Genomic DNA, 1,080 nt, shown 5'->3' with positions numbered 1-1,080 from the left:
TGTCACATGAAATTCTATCAGTTGCCAGAATCTTGTAATTATACATGACACTAGCAACCACCATGAATTGGCTTTACACACGCCTCTAGATCATTATTCAAAGTAACATTTTGAGCCATCTCTCTCTCTGCCAAGCCAGCAGAAAATCTGATGAAACTTCCTGACATTATGAATATAGGCTTTTTTTTTTTAAATATGGCAGTTGCAAAAAGATTAGTTTGTGTGATAAAAATACATAGGGAAAATTTTATAGGAAAACAAATGTTTATTAACTGAACTTTTGTTTTCTTGGAATTTTCCACAGTTCTTGAAAAATAAAACTTTGTCCGTTTTTTTTGTTTGTTTGTTTTACTGACCCTGTAATTGCCTGATCGAAGAAAAGCTGCCAATTTAGTTAATAAGATCAAAATTCTGTGTTTGATTTGCTGATCGTTTAATTTTTAAAAATTATGGCAAACTTTTCAAAGTCAGACTGTAATCTAAATAAGTTTTCAAAAATGTCATTTGACGATAGCACGGTACTTATACAGAATAAGTACCATGCCATTGTTAGAATTTTCCATGCAGTTTATTATGTAAAACACCAGAAGGTGTCCAAGCGTTGAGCCAGTAAAATCACTGCAACGAAAAGAAAAAAAAAATCATTAAGAAAACATTTTATGTTGATTTGAACAAAAATGATCAAATAAAAAGTTTTGTTATCAAAAAATATTCAGTTTTTTTTTTTTTAATTTCCATAAAAAATGTCCATTATATTTTCTTCCTAACAACAAAAAGAAAATTGTTTTCATTTTTTCAATTAATTTTTCACCAAATTATCTGCATAATAATAGAAATTGCATTGAAAAAATTGGCCAGCGTTTGTGATTAATAAAAAAAAAAAAAAAAAAAATTTGTTTGGCATCTTCCATTTTATGTAGACTGCCTGGAAAATTCTGACGATAGTATGGTCCTTATTCTACAAAAATTTTTTTTACTAACTTTTAAAGTTCTCTTCTGAAGAAAAAAAATGTAAATCATCTGATCAAGTAAAGAGGAAAACACCCAAAGAAATCTTTTTTTTCTTTCACATTAATGTGT

The sequence above is a fragment of the Euprymna scolopes genome, chromosome 44 (genome assembly GCF_053919585.1).
Source record: "Euprymna scolopes isolate OS-2025 chromosome 44, ASM5391958v1, whole genome shotgun sequence".
Lineage (NCBI taxonomy): Eukaryota > Metazoa > Mollusca > Cephalopoda > Sepiida > Sepiolidae > Euprymna > Euprymna scolopes.
This window is presented reverse-complemented; position numbering follows the sequence as displayed.